Source organism: Carcharodon carcharias, assembly GCF_017639515.1.
Source record: "Carcharodon carcharias isolate sCarCar2 chromosome 27 unlocalized genomic scaffold, sCarCar2.pri SUPER_27_unloc_1, whole genome shotgun sequence".
In the NCBI taxonomy this organism is placed as follows: domain Eukaryota; kingdom Metazoa; phylum Chordata; class Chondrichthyes; order Lamniformes; family Lamnidae; genus Carcharodon; species Carcharodon carcharias.
The window spans coordinates 6,051,377-6,064,184 of record NW_024470624.1 but is presented as its reverse complement, the minus strand read 5'-3'; the positions used below and the strand labels follow the sequence as shown (position 1 = coordinate 6,064,184).

Below are 12,808 nucleotides of genomic sequence, written 5' to 3'. Positions count from 1 at the left end.
CACCCAACCACACCCACCCACGCCCCCCCCCCACCCAACGCAACCAGCCCGTCCTGTGGTGGGGGAAGGGGCTCAGGAGCCCAGCAGGTTACTGAGGTATAGGTAACCAAAACAGAAGACGCTGGAAATGATCAGCAGGACAGGCAGCGTCCGCGGAGAGAAACAGAGTGAAGGTTTCGGGGGGACCCGAATCTGGGGCCTGTGGGAGGATAGACGTGCGCAAGTCGTGGGAGTACTGGCTCTCTAATAGCTCACATTTCTGTCCTCGGCCTACTGTATTGCAACGCTCCGGCGAAGCCCAACACGGGCTGGAGGAGCAGCAGCACTCCGTCTTCCGATTAGGCGCTTCTGGCCTCAACATTTGCTTTCGGCAAATGCAGAGGATGAACTCTGTCCTCTATTTTGTGTTGTCAGGGGGATTAGACGCTGTTCTCCGCAGCCAAGAGCAAGAATCCAGAAGGCTGTGCCGCCTGCCCGGTGTCAGGGTTCAGAGTATCTGCTCAGGGTCGGAGTGGGGCTTGCAGCGCGGGGGGGGGGCGCGGTGGGGTGGTGGTGGTGGTGGGGTGGGGGGGGGTGGGGGTCATTGTCGGTACCAGCAGCATAGACAGAAATAGGAAAGAGGCTCCAATGCAGAGTATGAGGAGCGAGGCGCTAAAATTAAAAACCCAAGGTCGTGACCTCGGGATTATTACCCGAGCCTTGTGCAGATTGGCGCAGGGCAAATAAGATTAGAGAAACGAATGTGTGGCTCCAAAGATTGGTGCAAAGGGAAGCAGGTCCCAGTTCGCAGGGCACTGGCGCCAACGCTGCGGAAAATGGGAGCTTGTGCCCGTTGGGAGGGTCTACACCCTGAACCCTGCCTGCAGCGTTGTTCTAGCGAGCCGCATGTTTAAATTTTTATTTAAATGGAGAAAGACTGCAGAAAGCTGCAGCACAGAGGGATTTGGGGGTCCTCGTGCATGAATCCCAAAAAAAGGCTAACATACAAATTCAGCGGGTAATAGGGAAGTCAAATGGAACGTTGGCCTTTATTTCAAAGGGAATGGAGTATGAAAATAGGGAAGTCTTGCTAAAACGATACAAGGCACGAGTTAGACCACACCTAGAATACTGAGAACAGTTTTTGGTCCCCTTATCTAAGGAAAGATATACTGGCATTGGAGGCAGTCCAGAGAAGGTTCCCTAGGTTGATCCTGGGGGTGGAGGGATTTTCTCATAAGGAGAGGTTGAGTAGGTTGGGCCTGTACTCACTGAAGTTTAGAAGAATGAGAGGCGACCTTATTGAAACAGATAAGATTCTGAGGGGGTTTGACAGGGTAGATGCTGAGAGGTTGTTTCCCCTTGTGGGAGAGTCTAGGACCAGGGAGCATAATCTCAGAGTAAGGGGGCACCCATTTAAACCAGAGATGAGGAGGAATTTTATCTCTCAGAGGGTGGTCAATCTGTGGAATGCTTTACCGCAGAGCGCTGTAGAGGCTGGGTCATTAAGTATATTCACAGAGGGGCTAGGCGGATTTTTAATCAGTGAGGGAATCAAGGGTTATGGGGAAAAGGCAGGGAAGTGGAGTTGAGGATTATCAGATCAGCCATGGTCTCGTTGAATGGCGGAGCAGGCTCGATGGGCCGAATGGCCTACTTCCGCTCTGACGTCTTAAGGTCTTAACTAGGGAAGCAGAGAAGGTTTTAAACTAAACAGTGGGGGCAAGGGATCAAACTTGGAAAGATGTGATCAATCAAAGAGTAGAGGACAAGGCAAGAGGGGAAGGTATAAATAGTGAAATGATAGACTGTGACAGGAAGGAACAGAGAGTACAAATCTAACGGTAAATCAGCAGGTAGGGCTAGAGCTTACAAAAATAATAAAATGACAAAAGTAAAGGCTCTGTATCTGAATGCACATAGCATTCGAAAGCAAACAGATGAACTGATCGTGCATATAGAAATAAGTACGATCTGTTAACCATTACTGAAAAATGGGTGCAGGATGACATAGATTGGGACCTGAATGTTGAAGGGTGTATGACATTTAGGAAAGGACAGGAAGCTCGGAAAAGGTGGGGGGGTGGCACTGTTAAGTTAATGATGTTATTAGCACAGCAGAGAGGGATGGCCCAAGTTCAGGAAGCCAGGGTATTGAAGTGTAGAGACAAGGCAAGACGGAAAGGTATAACTAGTGGGAGTGGTGCACAGGCCCCCTAATTGTAACTACATGGTAGGACATAGTACAAAAGGAAGAGATATGGGGGCTGTACCATTGGGACGGTCTACATCTGAACTATGCTGGGACCAGTGTTCTAGCAAGCAGCATATTTAAATTTTTATTTAAATGGAGAAAGACTGCAGAAGGCTGCAGCACAGAGGGATTTGGCAGTCCTCATGCATGAATCCCAAAAAGCTAACATACAAGCTCAGCAGGTAATAAGGGAGGCAAATGGAATCACAGAATCACACGATGCAGAAGAGGCCCTTCAGCCCATCGAGTCTGCACCGACACGTGAGAAACACCTGACCTACCTACCTAACACCATTTAGGACGTGCCGAGTGCTCATCCAGGTACTTTTTAAAGGATGTGAGGCAACCCGCCTCCACCACCCTCCCAGGCAGCACATTCCAGACCCTCACCACCCTCTGGGTAAAAAAGCTTTTCCTCACATCCCCCCTAAACCTCCTGCCCCTCTCCTTGAACTTATGTCCCCTTGTGACTGACCCTTCAACTAAGGGGAGCAGCTGCTCCCTATCCACCCTGTCCATGCCCCTCATAATCTTGTACACCTCGATCAGGTCGTCCCCCACTCTTCTCTGCTCCAACGAAAACAACCCAAGTCTATCCAACCTCTCTTCATTACTTAAATGTTTCATCCCAGGCAACATCCTGATGAATCTCCTCTGCACCTCCTCCAGTGCAATCACATCCTTCCTATAACGTGGCGACCAGAACTGCACACAGTACTCCAGCTGTGGCGTCACCAAGGATCTGTACAACTCCAACATGACCTCCCTACTTTTGTAACGTATGCCTCAATTGATAGAGGCAAGTGTCCCATATGCCTTTTTCATCCTTGGTCCCTTATGGGCCCTACTCTTTCCCTGGTTATCCTCTTCCCATTGATATACTTATAGAATATCTTGGGATTTTCCCTACTTTAACCAGCCAGAGCTTTCTCATATCCCCTCTTTGCTCTCCGAATTGCTTTCTTAAGCTCCACCCTGCACAGTCTGTACTCTGCTAATGCCTCCGCTGATTTGCTTCCCTTGTACCTGCTAAAAGCCTCGCTTTGCCTTCTCATCGTATCCTGAATGTCCCCTGGTCATCCATGGTTCTCTGGGCTTGTTACTCCGCCCTATCACCCTAGAGGGAACACGTACCCTCCCCATTTCCTTTGTTGGCCTTTATTTCAAAGGGAATGGTAAGTTGATAATCCTGGGGGATTTTAATCAGGTGGGCAAAAGTAGCCCAGTTCTTTTTTGTTCATTCATGGGATGTGGGCACCATGGAGATGGCCGTCACCTCCGACTACGTGCTGGAGTAAGTATCAACAGCCCCGTACGACCGAGGGAGGGCTGGGAGCTGCTTTCCATTTATTCTTTCACGGGGATGCGGGCGTCGCTGAACAAGGCCCCACGTTTGCCGCCCATCCCTAATTGCCCCCTTTGATAAGTTGACGGTGGGTGAGCCGCCTTCTTGAACTGTTGCGGTCCCCTGCGGTGTAGGTACACCCACCGCGCTGTTAGGGAGGGAGCTCCCCAGGATTTTGACCCGGCGACAGTGAAGGGAACGGCCGATGTATTCCCAAGTTGGGACGGCGAGTGCGGCTCGGAGGGGGAACTTCCGGGTGGTGGTGTTCCCCCCCCGTGCGTCTGCTGCCCTCGTCCTTCTAGACGGTAAGGGTGGCAGGTTTGGAAAGCGCTGCCGAAGGAGCACCGCACTTTAGAACGGACGTGAGGGCTTGAGAGAGGTGGAGGTGGGGTGGAGGAGTAGGGGAGTTGGCGGTGGGGGGGTGGAGGGCAAATCACGAGAATGGCTCCAGGGCCGAGGACCTTCAGTCGTGTGGATAGATTGGAGACCCTGGGGCTGTCCTCCTTGGAGGGGAGGTGGTCGAAAGGCGATTTGGCAGAGGTATTCAAAATCGTGAGGGCTAAGGGGGGGGAAGAGCTGTTCCCACTGGTGGAGGGCTCGAGAACGAAGAGGGGTGTGGTGCCGGTTGAAGGGGGGTGGTGGTCGGCAAAAAGAAAAGCGACGGCGGTGGGGGGGCGGGGGGTGCAGGAGGAGAAACCTTTTGACGGAGCGAGTGGGCCGGGATCTGGAATGCGCTGCCCACGGGGTGGGCTTGGGGGGGGGGAGGTGGAGGTGGCGGAGGCCCTCGAGATGGGGGGGGGGGGCGGTTCTTGAGAGGGCAGGGGTGGAGAGCGTCGTGACTCGGCGGAGAGGACAGGTTTCAACAAGAAACGGGTAAAACTTTACGAGCGGGCGCCGCTCGCTCGATCGGGGCTCCCGTCAGGAAGCCCCCCCCCCACCCTCCCCCACCCCCACCCCCCCTTCCCCTCCCCCCCCACCGGATGACCCGCGCTTGGGGGGCTCAATGGTCAGAGCCTCCCAGGACGTCACGTGACCTCTAATGGGCGGCAAGGGGAGGCTATACCTTCAGTGGCTACAGAGAGGATGTTTCCCCTTGTGGGAGAATCTAGAACTGGGGGGCTGGGGGAGGCGAGGAGGGGGTGGGTGGGGGTGGGGGCGAGGGTCACCGTTTAAAAATAAGGGGAGTCGTTCATTTAAGACAGAGATGAGAAGAAATGTTTTCCGTCAAGAGGGCCGGTTGTCATTAGGACTCTCTTTCCTCGGTGGAAGCAGAGCCTCCGAATATTCTTGAGGCAGAGCGAGAGAAGGTTCTTGATAAAGGAGGCGGGGGGGGGGGGGGGGGGGAGGGGGGGGGTGTGCGCTGTGGGGGTTGGTGGTGAAAGGATATCGGGGCCGGGGCAGGAGAGACGGGGAAGGGTCGGCCTGGAATGTGGAGCCGAGGTTACCATCAGGTCAGCCGTGATCATATGGAAGGGCGGGGTGGGGCAGGGCGGGCCGGAGGGGCTGAGCGGCCTCCTCCTGCTCCTGGTTTGTACGCGTGCTCGACCGACCAAAGCGCTCACGGTGGGGGGAGGTGGTGGGGGGGAGGGGGAGAGTCGGCTGGGGGTGGATTGTTACACGAGGAGGGAAGAGCGTGCAGGGCTACAGGGAGGAGGCGGGAGGAGGGGGGGTTGTTGGGCTGGTGGGGCGGGGGTGGGGTGGGGTGGGGGGCGTTGGAAAACATGAGAGCTGGGCTAGGTGAGTTGCAGAGACGATAGGCCTAAGGGCCTCCTCCTCCTGCGCTGTCACGATTCTGCTATCGTACGGTCGCTGCTCCGAGCGGGGACAAGGCTGCGGCCACTGCTGCAGGAGGCTGGGGTCCACAGACCCTCCGCACCACGCACCAACCCCACCCCCGCACCCCCCTCCCTCCTCCAAGTCAATCGTGGGCAGAATTTTGCTCGTTTGGGTAAGTTGGTGACTCGTGAGGTGACGATGCTCTTGCGGTGAGCGGTCAGCACGCCGCTTGCTGAGGTGGGCTCGGACACACCGGCCCGGCAGAGGGTTGAGCGAGAGGGCTCTGGGCCTGCAGCTCTGCTGAAGGGGAAGCTCTGAGTCACGGGGGCTGATGCCGGGATTTCCAGCAGCGCAGCACGTCAGCTGGAACCACAGATGGGAGACTAAGGAACGGGGGAAAAAAGAGAGAGAGAAAGAGAGAGAGGAGGGGGGATGTAGAGAGGGGCAGACAGAAAGAGACAGAGGAACATAGAGAGACAGTGTGAGGGGGGCGCAGAGAGACAGAGAAGGCTAAAGGGGAGAAACATAGAGAGAGAGAGAAACAGGGAGGTACATATAGAGAGAGAGAGAAAAGAGAGAGACAGACAGGGAGCAAAAGAGGGACAGGCAGAGAGGGACATAGAGGGTAAGAAAGAGACAGAGAGAGTGTGGGTGAGGAGAAACACAAAGAGAGAGAGAGAGAGAAACGGAAAGAGAGAGAAATAGGCAGAGAGACAGGCAGAGAGGGTCATAGAGGATGAGAGAGACAGAGACAGAGAAAGCGTGTGTGCGTGAGGGGAAAAAGTAAGAGACAGAGAGAAAGAGAGAGAGAGAGAGAGAAACGGACAGCGACAGAAATAGACAGGCAGACAGAGAGGGACATAGAGAGAGAGACAGAGAGAGAGAGAGAGACAGAGAGACAGAGAGAGAGAGTGTGTGTGTGAGGGGAAACACAAAGAGACAGAGAGAAAGAGAGAGAGAAAGAGAAAAAAACGGAGCGAGAGAGAAATAGACAGAGAGACAGGCAGAGAGGGACATAGAGGGGCATACAGAATAACTGACAGAGTAGGAGAGACAGAGAGTGCAAGATCAGAATGTGGAGCGAGAGAAAGGCATACAGAGAAGGAGAGGGGGACGAACACAGAGAGGGACAGAAAGAAAAAAATGGAACATAGAGAAACAGAAGAGAGGTGGAACAAAGGGGCACAGAGAGAGAGACAGAGAGTAACAGATATAGAGGGGGAGGACAGAGAGGTGGGGACAGAGAGGGGGAGGAAGGGACAGAAGAGAGAGAGAGGGAGAGGGAGAGAGGGAGGGAGGGAGGGACAGAAGAGAGAGAGAGGGAGAGGGAGAGAGGGAGGGAGGGAGGGACAGAAGAGAGAGAGAGGGAGAGGGAGAGAGGGAGGGAGGGAGGGACAGAGAGAGAGAGAGAGAGAGAGAGAGAGAGAGAGACACACACACACACACATACAGAGAGAGAAAGACGAGGGGTCGGTAGAGTGGGTGTCGCCTGTAACACCAGCAAGGGGTTACCGGCTGATCCGAGAGGAGCAGGAGGAGGAGGAGAGGAATGGGTGTGTAAGTAACACAGTCATGTGCTGCCTAATCCCATCAAGAGGTCGACGCCACGTAAAAGAAGATTAAAACTTATCTGAAGTGGCGCTTTGAAAGAGAACAAAAGGATTGCTTCACAGAGTCTCTTGAAGAGATAAGCTGACCGAGGGGGGAGGAGGGAGGTGGGGTGGGGGTGGGGGGGGGGGGGGGGGGGGGGGGGGGGGGGTCGGTGGGGAGGGAGGTGGGCATGAGATTTAGCCAGCAGCCCTGCAGGGGCCTGTGACCATTGAGGGCAAGGAGGCCCATGCGGTGACGCCCCCAGCGCCAGCGCGCGGGGAGCGCAGCCCTGTCTCAGGGGCGCTGCCTTTCGGGGCGAGAGCCCCACAACAGTACCACCCCCCCACCCCCTACCGAGGTGGGCAATGGAAAGAAAGATCCCGGGCGCACGACTGTGTGGGGGTGGGGGGTGCAGGGGCGGTGATAGGCCGCAAAGCAGAGCAGCGCTTTGGGTTCAAGAAGCTAAGAAGCCGGGCTGGGCCAGGACGGGATAGCGAGTTTAGCAGAGGTGACGGGGGTGGTGGGGGAGGGGGGGGCGGGGGGGTGCAAGATGGTGGCGCGGCCGTGACAACTGGATGAGGTACCTGGGCAAGCGGTAGGAACTGGGCCAGTAATCCGGAGGCCCCAGGCTAATTAACGCTCTGGTGGGGGTGGGGGTGAGGGTGGGGGGGTGCGGTGGGGTGGGGGTGGGGTGCGGTGGGGGTGGGGTGCAGTGGGGTGCGGGTGGGGTGGGGGTGCGGTGGAGTGGTATGCGGGTGGGATGCGGGTGGGGGTGGGGTGGGGTGCGGTGGGGTGGGGGTGGGGGTGGGGTGCGGTGGGGTGGGGGTGGGGGTGGGGTGGAGTGGGATGCGGGTGGCGGTGGGGTGGGGTGCGGTGGGGGTGGGGTGGGGTGCGGTGCGGTGGGGTGGGGGTGGGGTGGGGGTGGGGTGGAGTGGGATGCGGGTGGGGGTGGGGTGGGGTGCGGTGCGGTGGGGTGGGGGTGGGGTGGGGGTGGGGTGGAGTGGGATGAGGGTGGGGGTGGGGTGGGGTGCGGTGGGGGTGGGGTGGAGTGGTACGCGGGTGGGGTGGGGTGCGGTGGGGTGGGGGTGCGGTGGGGTGGGGGTGGGGGTGGGGTGGGGTGGAGTGGGATGCGGGTGGGGGTGGGGTGGGGTGCGGTGGGGGTGGGGTGGGGTGCGGTGGGGTGGGGTGGAGTGGGATGCGGGTGGCGGTGGGGTGGGGTGCGGTGGGGGTGGGGTGGAGTGGGATGCGGGTGGGGGTGGGGTGCGGTGCGGTGGGGTGGGGGTGGGGGTGGGTGGGGAGATGGGTTCAAATCCCCACCCGCGGCAGCTGGTGGAATTTAAATTCAAAATTCAAATCCCGATGGGATAAGATCTGGGACCGGAAGCTGGCTTTGGGGGACGGGGCTGTTGGGGAAGTAAAACCACTCCCTCCACCACCACCACCACCCCATCTCGTTCACTCGTGGAGCCCACCCCACCTTCCTCCCTACGCCGCAGAGGCTGCGGCGGTCCCGGTAGGAGTCGCTGGCCAGGCCATTGCCCAACCCCTAATTGCCCCTCGGAGAACCACCATCGTCACCACCACCTTCCTCGAGGGGCAATTGGAGCCGGCGACACCCACGTCCTGTGAACGAATCATTGTTTTAAAACAAAACGTCCTCTTTCGGGGTGGGGGGGGGAGGGGGGAAATCTGCCGTTCTTACCCCGGTCTGGCCTACACGTGACTCCAGGCCCACAGCGATAGTGGGTGGACTCTTTTAAAAAAAAAAGCCCTCTCTGAACAAGGTCAATAAACGCGAGGCCCACCTCCCACGAACGAATAATTGCTTTTAAAAAGTAGGCAAAGTAGGCAAAAGAGGTAGCCCCGCTTATAAACGGTGGGGGGGAAAGATCTTAGCTCCGCCTACACTTCTCGATTTTCACAGCCAAGAAAACATTGGTGGGGGGATGTCTGCAGCCCTCCGCCACCCCCCCCCCCACCCCGACCCTGCCCCAACAAACATTCGCTGCGGTGCAGTGCAGAGTATGAATCAGGAAATCACAGGCACGCGTAACAAGGGTGGCACAGTAATCACAGGGGGAGAAAGAGAAGGGCGGCCGGGAGGGGGAACTTTAAGCTTCGTATAGGGCGGGCAAGCCGAATTCACAGGAGAGGAACGAGCTAAGGGGATGTGCACAGTGTGTCAAGGAACCAGCTAGGGAACAGGCTATTTTGGATCTAGTACTGTGCAAATGAGAAAGGGTTAATTAATAACTTTGTAGTAAAGGAACATCTTGGGGATTGGGGGGGGGAGGCGGTGGACAGGGTGGGGAAGAGCGATCTTAACGCGCCGAGTTTGGGAGTGATTTAGTTAAGTCCAAAACTAGGGTGTAAAAGCCATGTAGTTTGCTTTCCTTTCAGATATGAGGAGCGAGCGGGCAGAGGTAGAACGGGAAACCAGATTGAAGGACACGACAGTTGGCAAGCGATGGCACACATTTAAAGAATTAATTTATACTTCCCACAAATATACATTTCTTTGAAAGGTATTTAAAAAGCTCCCAGAGGAAAAGAGGTCCAACCATGGTTAACCAGCGGACTTATGGATAGTATTAGCTCAGAGGAAAGCGGGGGTGGGGTGGGGACGGTTTATAAAGTTGACAGAAAGAGCAGCCGAGCCCAACTGGGACGGCTGGATTGTCGTATGGGGAGAGACTGGGGGCCTGTACTCACTGGAGTTTCGAAGAATGAGAGGTGGGGGGGTTGGGGGTCTCACTGAAAGGTATAAAATTCTGACAGGGACGGACAGACTGGATGCAGGGATGATGTTTCCTCTGGCTCGGGGTGGGGGGGGTTGTGGTGGGGGGAGTGGGGGGGGGGTGTAGAAGAAGGGGGGGGTCACAGTCTCAGGATACGGGGGAAGGCCATTCAGGGCTGAGGAGGAGGAGAAACGTCTTCACTCAGAGGGGGGCGAACCTGTGGAAGTCTCTACCACAGAGGGCCGTGGGGAGGGCAGGGCCGGGTCACTGAACATACGTAAGAAGGAGATAGATAAGATAGCAAATATGGATCAGATTGAATGGGGCGGAGCAGACTCGAGGGGGCCGAATGGCCTAGTCCTGCTCCTTACTTCCTCCCGTTCGGGAGGATTTTAGAATTCAGCAAAGGAAACGGTCAAGCAAGAGACAAGGGAACACGGGGGTTAGGCTTCAGCGAGGGACATATAAAGGGAAAAAAAAGCTGTAAAAAGCATCCCTAGGTACGTAAATAGGAAGAAGCTGGGGTCAACGTAACTGTGGGCTCCTCAGGGACAGGGTCAGGAGAAGTTATAAATAGGAAACGAGGAAGTGCCGGAGACTAAACAAATACTGTGCGTCTGTCCGTCTGTCTGTCTGTGTCTTCAGGTCAAAGACGCGCAAAAAGCACTCTGGGGATTAGCGGGAAGCCACAATCAAGAGCCTAAAAGGCACAGTGCCGGAAAGATCCATGGGATTAGAGTCGACAAATTCCACCCCCCACCTCCCCGCCACCCGGGGTCCGAGGAGGGCCTCCAGTTTGGGGTTTAAGAGGAGGCTGCAGGGGCAGCGGTTGCGCCTGGTTTTAATCTCCCAGAATTTTCCAGAAGCTGGCACGGTCCCGGTGTGGGCTGGAAGGTGGCGAGCAAACCCGAAATTCGAGAGGGGAAAAGGAGCGGGGGGGAGGAGGCGGGAAATAGGCCAGCTGACCCGATTGATGTCAGTCCTAAGGAAAGGGTTCAAATCTAATCTTAGAGACGTGGTGACAGCGCACCTGGGAAAATCACGAGGGGCGGGCAGGATTTATGAAGTGGGGGTGGGGTGGTGGGGGAACGATGTTGGGCATTTTCGATAGGTTTTTTTTCTGGGGGGGGGTGCAGGGGGAGGGGGTAGGAGGAGGAGGAGGGGGGGGGGGGAACAGGTGGCACAATTGGTTTTTTTTGGGGTCTTCAAGAAGTGTTCGGAAAGATGCCGCCCAAGACGCTATTGGTCAAAGTCAATGGGGCGCCTGGGGTTGGAGGCGAGTTACTCGCACGGGCAGAGGAGTGGTCGACGAAGGGGAGAAGAGAGGGAAGGGGAGCGGTAAAACGCCGGACATTTTCAGGTCGGCAGGGTGTGCGGGCTGCCACCAGGATCAGCAGCTGTTGGGCCTCAATCGTTCGCAGTCTATATTTAGTGGTTCCCGGCTCACTGACAACGTAGCGTTCGACGGCACAGGGAGGAGCGTGCAAAGAGACCCCCACCACCCAACACCCCACACCCCACCCAACACGCCACAACCCAACAACCCACACCCCACCGCAACTCCACAGGCCCCTTCCCACACCCCACCTCACACCCAACACACCCCACCTCCATGGGCCCCTTCCCCACCAACTCCACCAGCCCCTCCCCCACCAACTCCGCCAGCCCCTCCCCCACCAACTCCGCCAGCCCCTTCGCCCAGCCCACCCCCTCCCCCTAGCTCCCCCTCCCTCCAGCCCCTCACCCCCAGCCACTTCGCCCAGCTCCCTCCCTCCCTCCCCCCAGCCCCTACACACAGCGCCAGGCACTCTGCAGAGTACTGATCTCACTTCCCTCTCCCTCTATCCCCAATCTCCTCATCTGAGGTCTCGTTTTGGGGCTTATGCATTGGTGGGCCACACACAGACAGTGACACACAGACAGTGACACACAGGCACGGACACACACAGGCACGGACACACACAGGCACGGACACACACAGGCACGGACACTGACACTGACAGACACACACACGCACACAGACAGACACACAAACTAGTAGCAGTCACTGCACAGCAACCAGCAGCAAGTAACCTAGCCAGCTTTCCTCCCTCCCTAACTCAGGAGGGGTCCTGAGGCAAATTCTAACATCGCTCCCCTCCCTCCTCCTCCTGCACCAACGCACCACGCCCTCCAGCTGAGGTCAGCTAGCACAGGACAGTGTTAGGGCGGGGGGTTTGGGGTGAGGTCCGCCAAGAGGCGGCATTGCCAGCGAAGGGTTATGGAGGGGCCCGGGCAGCCACCTCCTTTTAGGATGGAGGCGATGGCATCGAACAGCGAGAAGCTCACGCTCCCGCAAGCCAAGGTATGAAACATGCGAACTGCCCGTGACCCCCGGGGGTCCGGTGGGGGAGTTGCCTCTCACGTGAGCTGACGAGGATCGTCTTAGGTTTTAAGCAGGCAGTTCCCAAAAACTCCACCAGGTCATGAGACAACCCACCGTCCTCCTCCCTCACCTCACCCCCCCACCCCCCCGCCACTTTTCCATCGCCGAGACCACCCATCGCCACCTCCGTAACGTCGCCCGACTCCGCCCCTGTCTCAGCTCATCGGCCGCCGAAACCCTCACCTGCGCCCACCGCCCCCCCCCCACCCCCCAACCCCTTCTTCGCCTCCGGACTCGCCCATTCCCGACCTGCTCCCGGCTGCTCTCCCCGCGTTCCTGCCCTCTGCGCACTCCAGCCCCGTCCGAAACTCCGCTTGCCGTCCCGCACCGCCTGGTCCTGATTCGCGCCGCCACCTGGTTCCCTGGTGCCCCCCCGACCCCCCGCCTGCTGACCTGCACTGGCTCCCGGTCAAGCAACACCCTCGGTTTCCAAATTCTCACCCTTGTTTTCCAATCCCTCCACGGCCTCTCCCAAGCTCCCTCCCTCCCTATCTCTGTAACCTTCCCCAGCCCCCATGATTCTCCGAGATCTCCGCGCTGCTCCGATTCCGGCCTCTCGAGCGTTCCCCACCACCCCCCCGATTTCTACTCGCTCCTCTGTTGGCGGCCGTGCCTTCAGCCGCCTGGGCCCCCGAGCTCTGGAATTCCCTCCCTAAACCTCTCCGCTCCTCCCTCTGTCTCTCTCTCTCCCACTGTGTGTG

The 12,808-nt window shown here is 57.5% G+C and overlaps 1 protein-coding gene across 1 annotated transcript in view; it reads right to left on the bottom strand.

The window, feature by feature from the left end:
* The window catches only part of LOC121273746 (large neutral amino acids transporter small subunit 2-like), a 163,102-nt gene that overhangs the window by 79,891 nt on the left and 70,403 nt on the right, over positions 1–12,808 (bottom strand). The window lies entirely within an intron of this gene.